Source organism: Otolemur garnettii, unplaced genomic scaffold, assembly GCF_000181295.1.
Source record: "Otolemur garnettii isolate 467f Iridium unplaced genomic scaffold, OtoGar3 scaffold00101, whole genome shotgun sequence".
NCBI classification, from domain to species: Eukaryota; Metazoa; Chordata; class Mammalia; order Primates; family Galagidae; genus Otolemur; species Otolemur garnettii.
In genome coordinates, this window is record NW_003852496.1 from 5,747,039 (window position 1) to 5,770,212 (window position 23,174).

The 23,174-nt window shown below is 37.4% G+C and overlaps 1 protein-coding gene and 1 pseudogene across 1 annotated transcript in view; one reads left to right on the forward strand and one right to left on the reverse strand.

Moving 5' to 3' along the window:
• Nucleotides 1-23,174, forward strand: part of TMCC1 (transmembrane and coiled-coil domain family 1) — a 254,125-nt gene that overhangs the window by 125,063 nt on the left and 105,888 nt on the right. The gene's annotated exons all lie outside the window — the stretch shown is intronic.
• The window catches only part of LOC111727349, a 28,118-nt pseudogene continuing 7,755 nt past the window's right edge, over nucleotides 2,812-23,174 (reverse strand).

The following is a 23,174-nucleotide window of genomic DNA, read 5'->3' on the forward strand; positions in this document are numbered from 1 at the left end:
TTTCTGTTTCTGGTTAATCTAGCCAAGGGTTAATGGTTTTTATTTAACTTTTAAAAGAGCCAACTTTTTGTTTCATTAACCTTCTGAATTGTTCTTTTGTTCTCAGTTTCATTCAGTTCTGATCAGATTTTGGTTTCTTTTCTTTTGCTGGGTTTGGAATTGGATTGCTCTTCCTTTTCCAGTTCTTTGAGATGATTCATTAGATTGTTGATTTAGAGTCTTCTCCTTTCTGGATGTTGGCACTTAATGTGATGAATTTTCTTTGTAGGACTGCTTTTGCAGTATCCCACAGGTTTTGATTGCTTGTGGCCTCATTGTCATTTTGTTCAGGAAATCTAATGATTTCCTTCTTTATGTCCTCCCAGCTATCATTCAGCAATAGGTTGTTTAGTTTCCATGACTTTCCAGGAGATGAATCTTTCTGTTGGAATTGAGTACTACTTTAATTCCATTATGGTCTATGGAGTAATACTTTTAATTCCATTATATATTATACAACATATAATGTCTATTTTAAAAAATTTCTTGATGTTTTATTTGTGACCTAAGATCTTGATATTGGAGAATGATCTATGAACTGATGAGAAAAACATATATTCAGTAGTACTGGGGTGAAATGTCTATGTCTGTTAGGCCCATTTGTTCTAGAGTCATATTTAAGTCCATTGTTTCTCTTCTTAGTTTCTGCGTTGAGGATCTGTCCAGTTCTGTCCATGGGGTATTTATAAGTCCCTGGCTGGTATGTTATTTTTGTTTATCATATTGTTCAGACCAAGTAGGGTTTGCTTTATAACTCTGGGAGTGTTTAAGTTGGTTACATAAATATTCAGGATTGAAATGTCCTTTTGTTGGATTTTTCCTTTGAGGAATGTGTAGTATCCATCTTTGTCTTTTTTTACTTTTATTGCTTTAAAGTCAATTGGCATCTGCAATAAGAATTGCAATGCTTGGTTTCTGTTGGTCTCTGCGTGTAGTGTTGTTTTCTAGCTCTTCATCCTGAGTCTTCATTTGTCCTTGGGGTTTAGATATGTCTTCTGAAGACAGCATATACTTGGCTTGTGTCAATTCTACCAAACCTTTTTATCCAGTCAACCAGCTTGTGTCTGTCTTTTTAGTGGGGAATTCAAGCCCATTCACATTTATTGAGAATGTTGGTAAGTGGGGTGGGATTTGGTTCATGTTGTGTGGGGCTCTGTCTTGTTTTATCTCATGGGCCATTGTAGTAGCTAGGCTTTGTCCTTTGGTTTCCAGGTGTCACTGTTTTCCTGGGAGACTACTGTGTTGATCTGTGGACAGTACAGATCTGAGTACTTCCTGCAGAGCAGGTCTTGTATTGGCAAATTTCCTCCATGTTTGCTTGTTAGTAAAATATTTGATTTCTTCATCAAATATGAAATTTAGTTTTATAGTATACAGAATCCTGGGTTAGCAGTTGTTTTGTTTAAGAATATTGAAGGTATGAGCACATTCTCTTCTGGCTTGTAAAGTTCCCCCTGAGAAGTCAGCTGCTAACCTGATGTGTTTGCCCCTGTAGGTCAGCTGCTGCTTACTCCTGGCTGCTTACAGAAACTTCTCTTTTATTTTGACTTTGACCTAGGTAATTACAATGGGTCTAGGAGAAGCTCTGTTTAAATTGAATCATCCTAGTGTTTGATATTCATCTTGCAGGTGTATGTCTTAATCTTTAGCAGTGCTGCGGAAAAATTTTCTACTAGAATATCATGAACTAGAGCTTTTGAGATTCTCTTCTCCTTCAGGGATAGTTAGTTATAATTCATATGCTTATTCGTTTCATGTAGTCCCATAACTCTTTTAACAGATTGCTCTGCTTTTCTGCCTCTTATGACTGAGGAGAGCCTTGTCTTGAAGCTCTGAGATTCATTCTTCTCCATAGTTTAATCTGTTGTTGAAACATTCTACTACATTTTGAAACTCCATGAATTCTTCCTTCAATACTTTAAGCTCATTTATATCCTTTCTGATTTTTTCCAGATCCTTAGAGATTGTCTTTTCATTTTATTAATTTCTTGTGACTTTTTTTTTTTTTTTGAGACAGAGTCTCATTATGTCACCCTCAGTAGAGTGCTATGGCATCACAGCTCACAGCAACCTCAAACTCTTGGGCTTAAACAATTCTCTTGCCTCAGCCTCCCAAGTAGCTGGGACTACAGGTGCCTGTCACAATGCCTGGCTATTTTTTTTGTTGTTGCAGTTGTCATTGTTGTTTAGCAGGCCTGGGCCAGGTTCGAACCTTGGTGTATGTGGCCAGTGCCCTAACCACTGAGCCACAGTCACTGAGCTGTTAGGACATATTTTGGACTTCTTTTTTGCTGGTTTTCCACTTTCCCTTCAATTCCCTTAAATGCCTTCCATAATATGAATTCTATTTCTGTCATTTCCAAAAATTCTTTGTTTTGTTTTTTTTTAAAGACTACTGACTTTATTGATCTAAAAAACTTTACAAGGACAGGGACTGTTCTGCCCCAAGTAGAACCAAATGACATCAAACAGACCAGAGGTTAAAGGGGGTGGTGAGGGAAGGGACCAGGAATCCATCCATCAGGAAAACTAGTAACTGCTAACATGGAACTGGTAGGGGAAGGGAAAGCTAGATGCATGCAAGAGCAAGAATTCCAAAAAAGTTGAACTGTTGAGGGGAGAAAAATCCCAAAAGACCCTGGAGTACCTTGGAGGTGACCACAACAACAGCAGTCATTTCCTTTGTGAAGGATAAGGAAGGAGTCCCCATTCAGCCACAAATTCTGGAGATTGAATGCTGAGGTTGGGAAATTGAGGGATCCCCAGAGAGCGTCACAAGAAGATGTCACACCACTCTTGGAGGCATCCGAAGCAATCTTGGGATTGCTTAGCATTGATGCCACATGTGTCCTTCAGCCATTTCCAAAAGAGGTCTTCATCTTTCTTTAGCACTGGGAACTGGCCAAGGACCACATATGCCATGTCAAAGCCCCTTTCCTCCAGCTTCTTGCCCAGGACTTCACCAATCCCAGCTAAGCTCCCCCCTAGCTTTTCCTCCACGGTCTCTGCCACGAAGTCTCAGTGCTTTTGGGAGGTTGTCTTCTCTGTCAGGTTTAATGGCACCCGGTTGTTACCGTTGATCCATTTCCCAGAATTCTTTATAGTTGATGTCTTCTATAGTAGCTCCGCTGTGATTTCTGCAGAAGTTGATCTATTCTGGTTCTTTATGTAGCCAGACTTTTTTTCTGGTTTCTCCTCATGTGTTGTTTCTTCTTTATTTCCTTCCCCTACTTCTTTCTCTCTTTTCCTCCTTTCTTTGTTCTTCTTTAGCTCTGGGCTTTGGGGTTACAGTGACATATTACCTTCTCAGTTATCTGGGAGAGTTAAAAGAATTGTTTTTAGTGAGAACACTATGAGGATAGCACTCCAGGATCAGCAGAGAGAGTAATAGTGGAGGATTTTGGTGTCCCTATTCCCCTACCAATTCCATGTGAGGCCTCTGCCCTTGGGTCATCTGACTTCCCCTCACCTGCTCCTCCTGTGTTGTCTTCCCTCCCTTACTGTCTTTTTCTGCTCTGATGTCCTATGCTGTCACTCTGCGCTTTAACAGTGCTGTTTCTGAGTGGGATGATCCAGATAGTGGTGGCTAGTATCTCTTTTCTCCAACTTCCTGGAGGAGGCTGGTGGGAAAATGCCTCTAGTTGGCCATTTTGGAGCACTCTTGAAGGAGTCATATTTGGTTCTACATCTCCTAAACTGCACTGACACACATCTCTTGGCTCTGTAGCAGAGAAAATGGCCTGGAAAAAGTCTTTTTTATCTCTTCAAAGCCTCCTTCCCCTTTATGAGAATTAAAACCTACCTCTCTCTTTCTTTTTTTTTTTTTTTTTTTTTTTGAGGGATACTTGTCAGATACAGTATTCTTGTTTGACAAGATTTTTTTGTTTGTTTTTTGGCACTTTGAATATTTGATTCTACTCCTTTATGGCCTGTAAAAATTTCCACTGAGATATCTATTGATAATGTTATGGAAACTCACTTATCTGTGATGAATAGCTTTTTTTCCTACTGCTTTTAGGATTCTTTCATTGTCTTTGACTTTTTGACAGTTTGATTATAATGTGTTTTGGTGTGTCTCTCTCTCTCTTTCTTTAAACAGAATCTCATTGTCATCCAGGCTGGAGTGCAGTGGCATCATCAGCTCGCTGCACCCTCTAACTCCTGGGCCAAAGTGATATTCCTGCCTCAGCCTCTCTAGTAGCTGGGACAATGGACATATAGCATGCCTGGCTCCTTTTTATTTTATTAGATTTTATTTTATTTTTGGTAGAGATGGCATCTTGCTATTGCCCAGTCTAGTTTCAAACTCTTGGCCTCAAGTGATCCTCCCACCTTGATCTTTCAACATGCTAGGATTACAGGTGTGAGCCACCATGCTCAGCCATTGTGGGGTTTTTTTTGGATTTGTCATAGTTGGAGTGCTTTGAGCTTCTTGAGTGTGTATGTCCATTTCTTTGTTCAGATTTTGGAGGTTTCCAGCCATTATTTCTTCAGTAAAAGTCTCTGTCCCTTTCTCTCTTCTACTTCAATTTGCATAATAAACACAGCGGTCTGTTGGTATCCCCTAAGTCCCTTAGGCTCTTTTCATATTCATTCTTTATTAACCATTCTTCCTCTAGCTCAGTGATTTCAAATGACTTGTTTTCAGGTTCCCTCATTCTTTCTTCTGCCTGATACAATCTAATGCTGAACTTTAAATTAATTTTTTAGTTCAGTGATTGTCTTTTCTGCTCTAGAATTTGGCTCTGTCTTTATAGTTTCTTTTTGTTGACATTTTAATTTTGTTTATGTAGTTTCCTGATTTTGTTTAGTTGTCTCTTTTTTAGCTCATCGAACATTTTTGGACAGTTATTTTGATTTTTTGTTGGGCAGTGCCTTTGATCTGCATTGCCTTTGGGTTGGTGTCTGGAGTTTTGTATTGTTTCTTTAATTGGGTGATGTCTCCCTGTTTCTTTGTATGCCTTGTAAATTTTTGCTGGGATTTAGCCATTTGAAAAAAACAACCACACTCCCAGTCTTTGCTTACTGTCTTTATACTGATCAGCCTGGCTGAAGACTTTAGGATTTCTCAAATCTTTTCTGATCTCTTAGTGCCCCTCCCATCTGCTTGCAGAACTGTAGCTCTAACATGTTACTTACCTCTTTTTTCAGTGGCTTTCAAACTCAGGTGCCTATCCTGTCAGTGGTTCAAGTAAGGTGACACAGAAACTAGTACCTCAGGCAGCCTCCCTACAAGCCATAATGTTGAAATCATGGTCTACTTTTTTGTTTACGTCCCAAGGGAAGAGTCCTAGTATGGTGATATAGGGGAGAAAATTTTCTTTTTCTTTACATATGTTTGGTTCATGGCTAAGTCCTGAGTCTCCTATAATAAAACAAGAGAAAAGTATATGCACTTATTTAACATAAGTTATATGTGACATGGAGGCTTTCAGAAGGAAATGAAGACCCAAAGAAATGCCTAAACTTGTGTATGTTTGTGCTAGGTTTGATGAAGAAGTAGATAGTCATGGAAAAAAAAAGATTAGACAAAGTGTATAACCTAATGGTAGTAAATTGGAAGATATTAGGAAGATGGGTTTGCTTAGATTCTTCTTTGTCATCCTTTATCTTCAGTGATAAGGATGTTCCCTCCTGGGGTAGAGGGAGAGCACCTCTTGGGTGAAGGTTGTCATATGACCTGCTTCAGGGGAAGATTGGAAACTCTTTTTTAGATTTTATGACTTGCTGAAGGGAAGAAGAATAAGAGAACATATTATGGTTTGGATGTGTCTCCAAAGTTCATGTGTTAGGCATTTAATCTCCAGTGTAACAGTATTAAGAGGTGGGACCTTAAGAGGGGATTAGGTCATAAGGGTTCAACCCTCATGAATAGATTAATGGCAGTTATCACAAGGTGAGTTAATTATTATTGAAGGAGTAGTGGGTTCCTGATAAAGAGTTTGGGCCTGGCTTGGTGGCTCACCCCTATAATAATTCTGGCTATCTGAAAGCCTGAGGTGGAAGGATCTTGTGAAGTCAGGAGATTGAGACCATCCTAAACAAGAGCAAGACTAAAACAAGAAAGAAAAATTAACCAGGTGTGGTGGCACTTGCCTGTACTCCCAGCTACTTGGGTGACTGAGGCAGGAAGATCACTTGAGCCAAGAGAATTGAGGTTGCTGTGAGCTATGATGATGCCACTGTGCTCAAGCTAGGGCAACAGAGCAAAACTTTGTCTTAAGAAAAATAAAATGAGTTTGGCTTCCTTTCTCTTACTTGCATGCATGCTTTCTTGCCCTTTCACTTTCTCCGTGGGATGAAGCAGCAAGAAAGTCATTATTAGTGCAGGCCTCTCAACATTGGATTTCTCAGCCTCCAGAACTGTAGGAAATAAATTTCCTTTCTTCATAAATTACTTAGTGTATGGAATTGTTACAGTAATACAACACAGGCTAAAGTAGAAGGCTAGAGAGACTTCCTTCTTCTATTGTTTTCTTAAGTGCCAACACGGCATGCTTTTCCTGAATCTCATCAGAGAGTTTCCTCTTGGTTGCTTTATGCTGTGCTGTGCATGGGGAGGAATGTGAAGAAGCGTGCCAAATGCTGTGAATTTTCCTTCTCCTTTCATAGGAGTACACCCTGGTTTTAGAATGGCTCAGGTGCCATTGATTCACAACTGATCTCTAGAATTCTTACAGTGGTATTATAGTGCACATATTATTTAAACTCAATATTTCTGTGGTCCCAGGAAGGAAGGCCTGTTGCTTACTAGTTTGTCATCTCGACGTCACTCTCACCAGTATTGCTTTTTTTTTTTTTTTGAGACGAGTTTCAACTATGTTGCCCTCGGTGGAGTCTGGCGTCACAGCTCACAGCAACCTCAAACTCTTGGGCTTATGTGATTCTCTTGCCTCAGCCTCCCAAGTAGCTGGGACTACAAGTGCCCATCACAATGCTCAGCTATTTTTTGGTTGTAGTTGTCATTGTTTTGGCAGGCCCGGGCTGGGTTCAAACCCACAGCTCCAGTGTATGTGGCTGGTAACCTAGCTGCTGAGCTATAGGTGCCAAGCCACTAGTATTGCTTTTGGAAGTATATATTTTGCCAGATAATTTATTTCTTTTGCGAGATGTATAAGTAAAAAGAAATCACACATTTAATGTTTTGGATTTGAGTAAGGTAGTAGGTTTTGTCCTTTGTGAAGTTCATGTCTACAAACACAAAATGAAATCTAAATCATTGATCTCACTTTAGAGTTTGTGCAGTCTTTTACATTAGAATATAGAAATAAGGTTATAGAATAGTTATATATTAATCCCATCAAACAAGACTATATACTCCTTTTTTTTCCCCAGACAACTGGTATTTATTATTGTCATCCATTTCAATCAGTTGGTATCTGTGTCAGTTGCTGAATATTTTTATTATTACCACTATGAGTACGTGTTATATATATACAGTGTGTGTATGTGTGTATGGAACTAATGTTTAATAAAATAATACTTACATCTACCATATGTGGTCTTCTCTGAAATTTACTATTCTATTTCATCTTTTAAAAATGCTAGTTAGCGGGGTGTAGGGGAAATGTAGCTAGGCCTAGTGCCTAATACCTATAATCTTAGCACTCTGGGAGATTGAGGCAGGAGGATTAACTGAGCCCAGGAGTCTGTAGCCTGGGGTGACAGAATCAGACTCTGTCCCCCCCACCCCCCAAAAAATACACCGGTTAGGATCCACCAGATGGATTTCATTGTCCACTTATGGTTCATCAATTTTTCTACCACTGGGCTGAGACCAACAGGTTTGTGTTCCCAACTCATTGTACATCTTGGCTGTCTCCATTTGCTTATTCCATCATCACTCATTCATTTATTCAACAAACATTTAGTAACACCTACCCTATGTCAAGCAGTTTATCCTCGGAGTTCAGTTGCAGATAACAGACACCACCAAACTGATTCTAAGCAGGAAGGGATATGATACAGATAACTGAGGGTTGGAGGAAAGGGTTGAAAAAAGAAAAGACCACAGATAACTGGCTTCATAGAAGATAGAGGTTGATTTCTCTTTCATGTAACATTCTGAGCATATACAGCCTAGGGCAGATATGACAGCTCCATAGCTTCAGTATTGCCATCATCAACATGGTCCAAGATTGTTTACCAGCCTGTTTATTTTTCAAGTAATGAAGAGGAGGGCATGACTATAGCCTCTAAGGACTTTTCCAGTCCATTGACTAGTCATAGTCACATGGCCACACCTAGCTGCAATGAAAGCAGGAAAATGTAAGTGTGTATTATAGGTGGCTACGTGCCCAGATAAAAATGAGGCATGGGCCAGAATCTAGCAGTCTATCCCATGTTTGTGTGTGCGCACTCACAGATAAATACAATATAAAGGGTGAAGTGGGATATGCTTAATTTAGTTTTCATTTCATTTTATTAATTTATTTTTGAGACAGAGTCTTAATTTTGTTGCCCTCAGTAGAATGCAGTAGCATAGCTCACAGAAACCTCAAGCTCTTGAACTCAAAACTTAAGTTTTGTTGAGGAAGATGCAGACAAATTACAATACAATGTAGTAAGGAAGAAATAGTAAGGTGGGAACAGGAGTTGGTGAGGATTGATAGAGAAGGCTTTCCAGAAAGAATAAACGTCTAAACTAAGATTTAGAGTTCAGTTGAAAGTAGTATGAGATATTTGGAAAAGGACAGTGGGCAGCAGGATGTGAAATATCTTGTAAACTGTTTTGTTATGTATTGTATTTTGTTTTATAGTGGTTAAATATTTTGCATATATAATCCTGCTGGGTGTTCTTTGTAACATAGTGAATAATAATCATATTAGTTGTCTGGTACCTCACAGGCACATAATATAAACACTAAAGGAATTAATAGTTAGAGAGTCATGCTGAAAGGTTAAATAGCAGTCTACTTTGGAGAATAATGTTCATAGTCAAGGAGGGTGGCCTTATATCAAGATGTACATGGGGGAATACGGAGAAAATCAGAATATCAACAGAAGTAACTTAAAGAAAATTTTAGAATAATTTTGTCTAAAGTTCTAAGTAGATTTGCTTCTAAAAAGATTTGCAAAACCACAGAGAGGTGCCCTGACACCTCCACCAGCATGGATGAAATTGAAAAACAAAAACAAAATACCAAGAGTATAGAGCAACTAGAATGTCCATATGTTAATGTAAGAGTGTAAATTAGTATGACCACAGTAAAGACTGTTTAGAAATACCTGTGGAACCTTACTCACTGGTTTAGGATTTTCATTTCTACGTTACATATACTCAAGAGAAATGTGCATGAATGAACTCTGAAAGAATCTACAAGAATTTTATAGCAGATTTATGAGAGAAGAAGTAGAATATAAGACTGATCTATAGTAGAATGGTTCAATTGTGGCATTGTTTCATTCAGTGGGATACTATACAGCCATAAAAAAGAGCTGTCACAACTACATGGATACATTACTAAGACATGATGAGCAAGAGAAACCAGACGCAAAGATTCAAGAACAGGCAAAGTTAAGGTATGGTCAGAGTTATGGTAGAAGTCAAAGTTATGGTTACCTGTGGGGAAGGAAGAGCAAGGAGGAGATTAAGAGCCTTCTGGGGCTGCAAATCTGCTATATCTTGATATGGACATAAGTATTCTGTATCTTCAGATGTTTATGCTTGTGGCTCTGTATATGTACCTGGTGAATTTATATGTATGTGTGTAATATATGCACACATACATACACTTATACTGTGTGTGTATCATTTGTGCATCTCATGTGTGTCACTGCAGGTATGGAGTCCATACCTTTTAACTGACTCACAAACTACATAATTCAAAAAAGATTAAGAAACCCATGAACAGTTTTTGCCTGCTTCCACACAAAATATAAGATGATGCGGATTTTCAATCACAGAGTACTGAAAATGGCATTGGTTATTAGGGTCCTGGAGTGATAAGAGATTAATTGCAGAGCTGTTGACTTTTCTCTAGGTTATACATTTTTGTCTTTCCTGCTATTATTTTGTAACCCTTTGTTGCAGTCTATTATTTTCATCCCCAAAGTTGCCAGACTCCTCAAAATAGACTAAATTTAGAGATCCTGATATTTTCCCTAGTAGCTCAGTTTATTGAGGGTCTTTTTTTAAATCAAGGACTGTAGTCATGCATTCAAATGGCTTTTTTTTTTAATTCAAATGATTGTAATAGGATTTGTAGTATCTCAAACAGACTTTTATCTTTTTTTAAATAAACTAAAAATGAGCACATTCCTAATAAAATGAAGACACCATCCTTTTAATATGTAAGTGCTTTTTGTATTAAAGTACATAAGTGCTTTTAGGATTTATACCCTTTTTAGTTCATGATTGATATTTGATGTGTACTAGAATCTGTAGTCATTTGACCTTGCTTTCTGATGCCTTTTCTCTTTCCTTTTTTTTTTTTTTTTTTGGTGGGGTGGGTGGGAGGAAAGAATCTTATAGCAGTGATCCGAGATATCAGTTGCTTATATCAATCAGAAGCATCTGTAATGCTCTGTATTATTTCTACATCAGTATCTCATGAATCTCTCTTGCATTCCCAGGAGATGATTTCAAACTACTGTTTCATTCTCTGTAGGAGAAAATGGAGGTACTGGTACCCCTAAGATAAACAACAACAAAAACAACAAACAATAAAAACCATATACATACACAACTCTAGTTCTCTGTCAGCCATTTGGAATTTAATTGCAATCATTTTGTCTAAATTCTAATCGTTTCTCTACATGGCATACTGCTAACCTTAGATATAAAGGAACCTTTATTTCAGTCATAGTTGTAGGTCTAAAAGTTTTTAGCTTTGGAAGTTTACAGAAAGTATAGTTAAATATGTTCAGTCCTTTTCTGTTCAAGATTTTTAGAGTAAAAGTTTCATATACACATTTTGGTTAGAGTATTTTGGAGCCTTGGCATCCTGTGATTTGTTTGAATTTGGTGCATCTCCTCTGGTCTTCCTAAGGTATTATGAAATATGTGTGTGTGATTTTTTTAGATGAAAATTATATCTGGTAAAATTGGAAATTGGTAATATGGACATAGTTGAGAATAATCAGTGCACGAAAAAGTGAAGCAGTGGGAATGGAAAAAGAACAAAGGAATCTGTAACTGGTTGTGATCAATTAGTTGTAAGCACCACTATGAAAACATAGCCGAAAAACTATCTTTTCAGATTCATTTTTTTTACTTTTCTTGTCTAAAGAAGAAGATTAGTAACATTATATGGTCTCCTCATAATTATGTAGAGGTTTTAGAGAATTACAATTTTACTTATTTGAGGAGTTGGAACACTAATTCCCTTTTATCTGTAGGAGACATATGTTTCAAGAACCACAATGGATGCCTGACTGCTGGTAGTACTATGTCTTAACAGCAAGGATATATTCTGAGGAATGTGCTATTAGGCAGTTACGTTGTTTTGTGACCATCATAGTGTACACAACTTAGCTGGTATGGCCTACCCACACCTTGGTTATGTGGGATAGCCTCTTGCATGTGTTAACTTCCGTAGGCAGTGGTAATACAATGGTTGAATATTTGAGCATCTGAACACAGAAAAGGGATAGTAAAAATACAGTATTAAAATCTTATGGAGCCACTTTCACATGTGCAGTCTCACTGAAATGTTACGCGCTTCGTGATTATACTATGTTTTTTCCTATCTACACAAACCTATGATAAAGTCGAATTTATAGTCACACTAAGAAACTAACTACAGTAAGTGATAATAAAATAGAACACTTAATATGTCAGCTTCTTTCCTCTTGTGCATGGGACTATTTTTGAGTAAAATAATGTTACTTGAACACAAGCAGTGCTATATTGTGACAGTTGATCTAATAGTCAATCTGATAACTTGGTTATTGAGTGACTAACAGGTGGGGAGCAGAGCAGGGATAGATACACCACACAAAGGGATGATTCGTGTCCCAGGTAGGACAGAGAAGGATGGTGCTGAGATTTTATCGTGCTACTCAAAATGGCACAAAATTTAAAATTTATGTGTTTATTTCTAGAATTTTGCGTTTAATACTTTCAGGCCTAGGTTAACTGTGGGTAACTGAAACCACAGGGAAGGGGAAACTATTGTAATAGAAATATTATAAGATTCTTTTTAGAAATTAATGGGATAATAGATGTGAAATGTTTAACACAGTGACTGCACACAGTAAGTTCATTCTAACAGCCTGTAAGTGTAGCATAATACATAATTTTGCACACAGGAAGTTAAGAGGCATTTGAAAAGGGAAAAAATAATATATCCCAACAAGTTCTGCTCTAGCAGTTACTAAATTCATTCAAAAGTAATGCACAATTCAAAGAGGAGCACATAGACAGGAACACTTCATTAAAACAAACCTTTATCCTTACAGTGATTGTCTGAAAATAGACTCAAATAGACAGAGGAAGAGTGGCAAATGATGGCAAAATATTTTGTGTTTTTGGAACTACCCTCACAGTTGTCATTTTTCTTACCTCTTTACCTGCATTGATTCACTCTGAGCTGTTCCTTTTGTTTTGCATATAGATTTTTAAAAATTACTTTGTTCTAACGAAAGAGGGCAGTCATCTCAGGAGGTTGCCTTAATGTGTTTAAGTTGGGCACGAAGTTGAAGTCACCGTCGGAGTATGCCTCTCTGCACCTGACATTCCTTCCTGAGACAGGACCCCTCCCTGTGAATAAGAGGAAGGGCTTGGCCAATTATGCTAGACAAAGCCACACAGCTGGTGAGCCTAGCTGGGAGGAGTTTCCTTCTAGAGTAGGGAGCTGGCACAGCCAGGGGCTTGCTTTTTGCCACCTCGTTTTCTTTACACTGCTTCACCCGGTGGATTACCTGAGATGGAGGTAGAGCAGAGGGTGTTGCTTTCTGCAGCAGACACTCCTACCAGGAAGGCTGGCGTGTGTATTGGGGGAGGAATTAGAGCAGTTGCTAGTCTCCTACTTGGGGCAGATGCTCTCTAACCCTGGCCGCTAACATCAGCTCTGTCCCCTGGAGGCTCAGGTGGCACGACAGCAGTATCCTCACCTAATGGTTCTGTGGAAAGGGAAGGGGTGGTCCTTGTGTCTGGACCCCTCTCAGCTGACTCACAGGAAGTGCTAGAAGAGCTTGGCACTGGGCTCCAGGATTCCGCCCCGCCCGCCTGCCCTCTCCCATGTATGCTTTGCAGTTATCTCCAGATAGAACAATGAAGGGCTTCCAAGTTTGCTAAGACTCCCAAGGAAATTCATTGGACTTCTCCGACAGTCTTCAAAATGTTCTGCCACCGACTTTCCCAAGCTGTTATTTAAAAAACCTTTCCTTTGTGGATTGCTTTGTCTGAAGATCCTCAGGGTGACCATGGTTCAGCGCTTTAGCCTCAGGAGGCAGCTATCCAAGGTGGGTCGGGAGTTTTGTGTGTTTGCGGAGGGGAAACTCTCACTTGCTTCGGCATGGTTCCTTTTTCTCTGGAACTGCTCTGTCAAGCCTGCTGACCTCCAGCGCTAAGGAGGGGCTGGGGGAGAAAGCGCTGCCTTTTGTTCTTTCATCTGACAGACACAAAGCTTGAAGGCTGACTGCCCCGGCAACCCCAGATTGTGTTCCCTTAGAACTGCAGCTGTCATCTGAATTTGGGCGAAGTTGTAGTTTGCGCCTAAGATAGAATTTCCAGAAGGGTGTGTAAGAAAGAAAGATAATTGTGGGTTGACAGTGTGTATTGAATTAGGAATTCATCTGGCAGTTTGTGGACCAAGAGGAGAAAGCCTTCTTGGTCTATAAAATCAGTACTTTCATATAAATTTCACGATTAAGCTGGTAAAAACTACCACAAAATAGTTCAGTAAATAAGGCCTGTATGAAAATGTTAAAATGAGTGGTTGTATTGAGAAACTCACATGCTTAATGAAAAAGTATGTGAAAAGCAATTACTAGGAAGCTCACCAAACAGTTTTTACAGAGTTCTGATTGAAGAGTAGTTTTGGTGGGTGCAGCTTTTAGGGAAGAGTTCTTTTAACCCGAGAAAACCAAACTTAAAAAATAAAAACACAAAGCACCCATTTAAGAGGGGATATTGATTTTATGAAATCAGCTTTGGCCCTCACCAGTCCTTGATCCAGTTAGTTACTGAGCTCTTTTGTTAGCACAGAAATTAATGTAGAAAAAGGTGTGGTTAAGAGTTCGGACCCATCGTGGTCTTGAAAAACTCTTATTTAAAAAATGTAGTTGGTGGCTAAATTGTGTCAGAGTTCATACCCTGCAGAGAGAAGCTTAAACATATAGTAAATCAGTAAGCATTCTTCACTTTCTTGGCTGTTAGTCAGAATTGTTAAATCCTGAAATGTGTTGTAATCTTAAGAGAAAAGATCACCTTTAGGTCCTCACAGTTAACTCCAGCGTAGATCATGTGCACTGAAGCAGAAATGAGCAAAACACTGGCCTGGTCCCTATGCCAAATTGCATGTCTTTTCTTGGACCCCCAAACCTAACAGGAGCTTTTTAAGGAGTATTAAAGTATATTTCCCTTCCTCCCTGACACGGTGTGTGTGGGCAGGCAGAGAGGGTAGGAAGCCCCACATTTCTCCTATGTCATTAAAAAAAAAATTCTGTTGCTCTTTCAATGTCCTCTGTTACATTTATTTTCATATATTTAGCCAATTTTAAAAACATGATATGTAGATTCTCAGGGCAGTGGCATTTCCTACATTAGAGTGTCTGACAGGTGAGAACCAGGTGATAAGTTTTCAATTAGAAACTGTAGTCCAGATATTTTACAACCAATACTTTCCTCCTAATTATTTTTTGAACTGTAACTGCTCTTTTCACTTTATACCTTGTGTGCGATTATGATTTACAAAAAGGATACTTTGGGGAGCATGGGAGACATCCTGTCTTTAATATGAAGAAATAAAAAGATACATAAAAACTCTTGGAGACATAATGTCCCGAAATTCCTCTTTCTGACATTGCTCTCCCTATTTTAACGTGGTTTAGGGGCCAGATTTAAAGAAAATCGGTTTCTATCAATGATCAGTAATGAATTGAAAAAATACTTTTTATTGTTTCAGTCGGTATATATGTAGGAGAAACTAAATAGTTATGTCAATGAGTGGGTTTTTTTTTTAAAATCTCGGCAGCGTACTTTGTCTCTATTTGTCTTTTCACCTAAATCCATAGGTTACCTGAAAGCAGAAGACCTGTTATATCCTCCCAGTGTATAATATTTTTGACACACATTAAACACTTAAAATGAAATTGGTTTTTCAACTGTCAGTTGAAAAATTGCTTTTTCAATTGTTTCAAAACAGTTGAATAGCAGCAATTTTAGATAGATCTAACTTTAGTATTGTTAATAAGAAACCATCTTTTGTAAGAAATAGTCGTAAGAATACCTCAAGAGTTGTAGGAGAAGTTCCCTACTTTAATAAAAAGAAGTACTGATGTGATCATCTTTAAATTTTGTTGGAAATTTTCTGAAAGAAAATATTCATAAATATTTATAGTGATTTTAAACCTGGTATCTACTTTAGATCTTTTTTACTTAAAAAGTTTGATCGCTGCACTTACACTGGTCATTTTTCCTTGACTACCCAAATGATTAGGCTAACGGATGTTCATTTCACATCTGAATTAAGAAGAAAGGAGGAAATGAGTTATAGGTGAAGTAAAGATCTTAAGATTTTAAGAAAGATGCTCACTTGTTCTCTTTGACTAAATCACAGTTATGTGATTATTTTCTTCCTTTATGTTTTACATATAACTTCAAAAATATACATTAAAGAAAGCTTTTTCTTCTAGCCCCACGTCTCCTGTGAATGTAAGCTAGCCAAAATAGTTCAGAACCTGTCAGTGTGAACATTTCATTATTTTCCCAATGATTCTTAAGTTAGATGGTATCCATTTTATTTTCAATGATAAAGCGTTTTAGAGAAGCTCAATGATTTTCCCAAGATCAGCAGAAGGTCAGGTTCAAACTTAGGTTTAACTCCAGACCTATTCTATTTCCCCACACTAACTGCCTCCTTAAATTTCTAATACATTAATCATTCTCACTATTGTGGTCTGTGATGTTTCTCTGTATAGTTGTCTAAGCTTATAGAAAACTATAGTAAATAACTTGGGTAACTTTTTTAGAGCAGCTCTTTCCCATAGAGCTGAAATAAGTATCTGATAGGGTTAGAACTTATCAGTCAAACTTGTTAAAGTGTTTCTATAATTAAAGTTTTCTTTGGCCAAAGAAGTATTGATTTGAATAAGATAGTTGATTTAATAAAGCCATATTAAATGTGAAGAAATTAAATGTAAGTTGAAGTTTAACAGAATGCATTTACATGAAACTTTAAACCACACGGCCTTTTAAAGAAATTTAAGGAGAAAATTTACTCTTGAGTTTCTATAGTAATGTTTAAGGGATGAAATACTATGGATTAGACATTCAAAAAGTCCTTCTTGCTCTGACTCATTGTGTGTTTAGCCAGAGGAAGTTTTCCCTAATCTTTTATGGATAATAGAAAATCAGTTTTTCCCTTCTTTTCTAGGACCTTTGGTTTTTTAGAAGGTATGATAAAAGTGGGAGAGTCTTTGAGAAAAATTCTTAAGATAGATTATGTCAGTAAAATATTATGCCCTTTTATTTTATTTTGAATGGTAATTATTTCCATAGTTCAAAAATACAAAATTATGTAACTGAAATCTTGCTTTCAGCCATGGTATTTCATGTAGTTCACACCCCTTTCTCCATAGGTAACTAGTTTCTTGTTTATCCTAACAACTGTTTGTGCATATGTAAGCAAATGTGAACATCTATTTTCTGATCTTTCTAACATGAAAAATAAACACTGTGTAGGTTGTTCTAAGACAATAGCTTGAACTCTTAATTTTCCAGATGTGGATCTGAACAGTTAGCTCAGTTTGGAGTTTACATTTATTTTTACCTTTTTAAATATAAAAAGTATATTTACCATATAGTTCCTTAATTATATTAAAGATCATTAAAATGACAATACTACCTTCTATATTAAAGATCACTAAAATGACAATAAATCAGTGATGACTTGATTCCTTTTCAGTCAGACCACATTTCTTTGTTGTTGCTGTCTTTTTTTGAGACAGAGTTGCCCTAGGGTTAAGTGCTTTGCCATCATAGCTCACAGCAACCACAGACTCTTGGACTGAAGCAATCCTCTTGTCTCAGCCTTCCCAAGTAGCTGGGACTACAGACGCCCACTACAACTCACAGCTAGTTTTTCTATTTTTTAGTAGAGACAAGGTTTATGCATGGTCTTGAACTGCTGAGCTCAGATAATCCACCCACCTTGCCACATTTCTTTCCCATTCTATTTGAGGACTTTTCTTTTACTATATTTGAATTTTTGGTATGGCAAATTAATAAAAATCATACCCACTCTGTCTAGGGTTGGCCTGTGAAGAGATTAATGAGAAATGGGGAGTTGTGAGATCTGTTCCCAATTTTGCTGTTGATTTATTGAAGTCATTTATTCCAAACTTAAGAAAGCAGTTACATCTAAAAGTATTTTCATCTAAAAATGTAATCCTTGTCCATAGCGTCCATTATTTGGCATCAGTTCAGTAAAAAGATTACAAATTAGAGAAATGTTAACCATAATTTGAATGTTTAATAAAACCTGCTATTTTTTCAAAGGTGGTTTCCTTTGAATTTCTACCTGTTTTCTTTTGGGTTTATGACCTGACTCAGTAGTTTTATGAATTTGCTTATTTGTTTGTTTTGGAAACGAGGTCTTGTTCTATCACCCAGGATGGAGTGTAGTAGCATCATCATAGCTCACTGCAACCTCAAATACTTTGGCTTAAGTGATCCTCCTGCCTCAGCTTCCTGAATAGCTGGAGCAACAGGTGTGCACCACCATGCTGGGCTAATTTTTCTGGTTGGTTTTTTTGTTTTGTTTTGTTTTTGTTCTTTTTTAAGAGACGGGGTATTGCTCTTGCTTAGGGTTGTGAATATATTTTTATCAGTAAAAAGAAAATAGGGATCTCTTACTTCCATCTTGAATAGATTAATTAGGAGTGTTTAAAAATATTTTGATGACTAAAATGACAACTTTTATGCTTATATTTTATATATTTACTATATATTTTTTAAAGCATGTTAAGCCCTGTTAATAAATGAGCACTAATGTGGATATAGTGAAGGTAGTATAGTATTACATGTAATTAACAACCCAAAACATAGGTAGTGAGTCAGTAGTAAGTAAATCCTTTAAATACTGGAAAGACATACAACATCTCTTTTTGTACTCTTTTCATTTAATTTTCTTTAAGTTATTCTAGACATTGACTAACTTCAAATTCAGAAATGCAGTATTTTACATTTATAATTTAATAGCAGTTAAATGTTATATGTCTCTATTAATATTTATTAGCCCACTTTTAGGAGGCATAAATCAAGTAGTGTTCTCATGGTTCCCCATGTTAGTCTGCTTTCTAGAACTTGAATACTCAGTGTCATCAGCATTGTACAAACCAAAATAGGAAGACTAATGATGTTCTTCTGTTACATGACATTTTGTCCATTACAGATGTGGTAGGAATAGATAAGGAATAGAGAATGTCCTTCCTGTTCAAGTATATTGAAAAATGATAAAATAGAGAAACTAATTTAGAAATATGTATAATTCTGAAGTGCTTTTATTATAGTGATGCCAGTTAAAATTTTAAAAATAACAATAACAGTAATAAATTATTGACCATGTAGATCTCAGAGAACAGAATATTCTACCAGAGAAGATAATTAAATTTCCTTGGAATTGTGCTAATTTTTTGTTTAAGTACATAATTCTTAGTTGGGTTGATTTGAGTATTGTTTTGTTGGAAGAGAGAGATGTAGTAATCATTTTATTACATGATTCTTTGCAGTTGAAGTTTGTTGCCAAGGTCAATGAGCTGATGAAAGTGTTTTGAAAAACTATCAAGTTATTAATTTAATAACTTAAGGTTATGGTATTTTTGTTATTTTGTGAGTGTGTGTGTGTGTTTTAGGATGTAACTGTTTTTAAACCTTGCTTGAGAATATACACACATATGTTCTCCCCTCCTTTCTTTTGGATATATATAGGCTAGCTTTCCAAAGGTAACAGTGATTGCCTTTGAAAACTCAAGACTAGGCCTGGGTACAGTGGCTCACACCTGTAATCCTAGTGATATGGGACGCTGAGGCAGCAGGATTACTTGAGTTCAGCTGAGACCCTATCTCTGTTAAAAATAGAAAATTTAGCCAGGTGCAATGGTGGTTGCCTGTAGTTGCAGCTACTCAAGAGGCTGAAGCAGAAAAAGTCTGAGGTTGCTGTGAGCTAGGCTGATCTATGGCACTCTAACCTAGGCAACAGAGTGAGACTCTATCTTTAAAAAATAATTTAAAAAAAGAGTACTATACATCTTTTAACCATTAAACTTTAAGTTTTAAAAGAAATTCTGTGGGCTTGGAACTTTTTCCTAGCCATCCATGTGTAACACATAAGTTTGTAGTATAGTATCAATAACTCTTTAAAAACTTGTTAAATAAATCTCTTTTAGGTATATTAAGGGAATAATATACCCTTAATACCCTGATAATACACATTTTGGAAATAGTAGAAAAAGGCAGAATTGCATTGTGCTTATTATTCACATAGCAAGCTGCATATAAGTCTTAATATGAAACATTCTGATTTTTTTCCCCTTAATTATCATGGCTTACATTAGAAAATGAAGAAAAGAACTTACTCTCTTGGACACCCTGGGGTTAATTAGGTCTTAACCTCTGTATTAATTATATAAGGAACCGTAACAGAGTCGTACTGCCAAAAATGTTGAATAAGAGGAAAATAATGTAAATGAAACATGCCTTGAGGTAGCACAGGAAATCTCCATTCAATTTCAGTCTTTTCCATCATATATTTTGTAAGAAGCAGATTATTTTGCCTTTCTTTTCTGCAAGTTTAATGTTGAAGAAGAATCCATCTTAAAGCCAGCAGTGTCTAAAAGCCAAAGGTAGCTTTTTTTTTTTATAAAAAGCATCTTGTTTTAAAATTTATTCCAAAGATTTTTGTCAATGAAATTATATAAATTATGGCTGAATATGTGACTTTGGACAAAACATTTGACCTCTTTGAGGATTTCTCCTCATCTGAAAAGCATTATCTAGGATCCTGTAGTGTGGTTTAAAATTGTGTGATCTCTTATGTGCAGCCAGAGTACAGTCCCTAGAAAAATGACCTTCAATAGCAAACACTTACTAAAACATCCAATTTTATATCAAGAGGTATTTGATTTTATATAGTTGTTCTTGGCAAAATAAGTAAATTTATGACTTTAGTGGATACTTAGAGTTTAGTTTCTGGACAGCTCTGGATAATTCAAATTTGAGAATGGCAAGTAGACTCAGCGAGTCAGTCATATAGTTACTAGGGTCTAGGCTCTAAGAAGACAGACATTTTCTTTTGAGATAGAGTCTCACTGTGTTGCCCTTGGTAGAGTGCTATGGCATCACAGCTCACAGCAGCCTCAAACTCTTGGGCTTAAGTGATTCTCTTGCCTCAGCCTCCTGAATAACTGGGACTACAGGCACCAGTCACAATGTCCAGCTATTTTGTTATTGTAGTTGTAGTTGTTATTGTTGTTTGGTAGGCCCAGGCCAGGTTTGAACTCACCAGCCCTTGTATATGTGACCAGTGCCTTAGCCGAAGAGAGAGGGTCTTGCTTTGTTGCTCAGGCTAGAGTACAGTGGCGTCAGCCTAGCTACTAACAACCTTAAACTCCTGGGTTCTACCTCAGCCGCTGAGTAGGTGGGATTACAGGTACCAGCCAACACGCCCAACTGACTTTTCTCTCTCTCTCTCTGTCTTTCTCTCTCTATATATATATATTATATATATATATATATATTTTTTTTAAAGTAGAGATGGAGTCTTGCTCTTGCTCAGACTGGTCTCAAACTCCTGAGCTCACGTGATCCTCCTGTCTCAGCCTTGCAAGAGTGCTAGGATGCTAGGATTGTAGGTGTGAGCTACTGCACCCAGCATCATTTTTTTTCATACATTATATGTGGGATGTATGTGTATTGAGAATTAGGATATTTGGCCAAGCACAGTGGTTCACGCCTATAAACCTAGCACTCTGGGAGGCTAAGACGAGACCATCACTTGAGCTCAGAAGTTCTAGACCAGCCTGAACAACAGCAAGACCTCATCTCTACTAAAAATAGAAAAACTAGCCAGTGTGGTAGCCAGTGCCTGTAGTCCCAGCTGGATCTGATAGATCTTACCCAGTTGTTAATTTTAACAACAAAAACACATTTGCATTTGGCTTTGTAAACTTCGGAATTTCTATTTAGTGAAAACAGCCCCCTTGCCTGTTTTTCAAATTAAGGCAAAAGGCTGTGTATGTAAAATAGTTTTCTTTAAGGGATAGGGCAGAATGGAAGTCCCCATTCTAGTTTGTAAATTAGGTGAGTGTTTAAACAACCTTTTATCTCCTGCAAGTTATCAGGAATAGTACTTTTGCTGATAAATGGAAGATTTTTCTACCAGCTTCTGTATATTTTCTGTGTCAATCCCCAAATAAAACAAAAAAGGAAATAACACCCCACAGTTTAGCCAGGCACGGTGGCTCACACCTGTAATCCTAGCTCTGTGGAAGGCTGAGGCCAGTGGATCCCTGGAGCTCATGAATTCAAGACTGGCCTGAGCAAGAGCTAGACCCCGTCTCTTAAAAAAAAAAAAAAATAATAAGCTACTTGGGGAGGCTGAGGCAAGAGAATAGCTTGATCCCAAAAGCTTGAGGTTGCTATGAGCTATGTGATGTCAGGGCACTCCACTGAGTGTGACAAAATGAGATGCTATCTCAAAAAAAAAAAAAAACAACCCCATAGTTTATATGGTAATCAAATGGTACTCAGCAACCACCTGAAAGTCATAGAAAAGATGATGGCATCCATTTGAATGAGATGCCCCTCTTCCTTTCCTCCAGTCCCTTTGTTCCAGTAAAAGTAGTTCCCCATAAGAGTGAAAGAGGTGTAAGCAATGGGAAAGACTATTTGTATCACGACCTAAATCCATACCTTTGAAGACTATAAAATATATACAGTAGAACCTCCATAGTTGACCGCCTCCCTCCATTGACCAGTCCTTAAGTTGACCTAATTTTCATAAACTGGGAATGTACGCGAACATACCAGTATAGTAGGCCTGGTTCCTTAGGCCTCTGTAGTTTGATCAATTTGTTACAGTACCTTGGTTGTCAATTTATTGAGGTTCTACTGTATAAATATTAGCATCACTTTGGCTCGCTTGGTGGTGGTAGTAATTTTACCTATGCCACTCTCCCAAATATACTTTTGGCAGGGTTTCTAATATTTCTGTATTGCTAAGTACAATGGTCAATTCTTTGTTCTCATCTTAATTTTTAGCAACTTTTGCCAACATCAATTGTTTCTTCCTCAATGAAACACTTCCTTTACTTGGCTTCCAGGATACTCTACTCCTGATTTTCCTATACCTCACAAAACACTCTGTCTCATTTTCCTTTCTTGGTGCCTCTTCATTATCCTGGCCTTTTCTTCTCTCTCTGTTTAAAGAGATAGGGTCTCACTGTGTCTCCCAGGCTGGACTCAAACTGTCTTCTAGCAGTCCTCCTGCCTCAGTCTCCCAACACCCTGCCCAGTTCTGTCCTTACCTTTTAAACAATATGGTGGAAGCCTAGGGTCAGTCCAATTATTACAGTAGCCTAGGATCTGTCCAATTTATTATTTTCTTGGTGATTTTATCCAGTCTTTAGTGTTAAATATCACCCATATATTGACAGTTCTTAAATACATATTTCCAGGCTTGATCTTTCTCTTGTACAAAGTGATACTAATAAAACTTAAGTCAAATGATATTATTTCTGTGATCACAGTCTTCCTTTCTTTCTCACTTTTATATGGTCTTTAGGAACCCACACAATCAGTTTTTCCATTAACACTTTGACATTGTGTTCTGTTTTTACCTTACTCATTCTGCTCTAGCCACACTGGCACCCCTGCTGTCCCTTGGCAAATTCCTTAAGTAGTTTAAATTCTAGTTGGGAAGGCAAAACATGAAAGAAGAGAAAACTAAATTCTCTTTAATTATGTACAA